Consider the following 460-nt stretch of genomic DNA (forward strand, 5'->3'; position numbering starts at 1 on the left):
TCTCAGGCGAGCGAAGCTAGCGCACCAACCTTGGTGTCTTCTCCATTAATCCACGAGCTGCAGATAGTCTCTTGTCGGAAGTTGTCAAGCCCACTTCACAAACAAAACAAAACAAACGAACGATCGATTACTTAATTCTCATATCATATGAGTGAACAAAAGGCAAGAGAGGGAGAAATGAAGTTTCACTTAATTTTTTTTGCAAAATCGCTCTAATTTTCTCTCCAAAGTGAGAGCACCGAGTGGTACGGAACCTTGGCGACTCTTCTTACGGAGCTGCCGTTGCGGTGGTTTCCGACCGCGATCTATTGTTTCTAAGTGTCGCTCACAATTTCAATTGCCCATGGAGGAAGGATCGCGGTGTCTTTCCAAGCTTCGTCTGTGGCGAGGGTTAGGAATGCTGCAGATTGCGATTACAGTACGATGTGAGTCGGGTTCAATCAATTTCGATGCAGGGTTG

This window comes from Prunus mume, linkage group LG2 (assembly GCF_029339155.1).
Source record: "Prunus mume cultivar Tortuosa linkage group LG2, ASM2933915v1, whole genome shotgun sequence".
NCBI lineage: Eukaryota > Viridiplantae > Streptophyta > Magnoliopsida > Rosales > Rosaceae > Prunus > Prunus mume.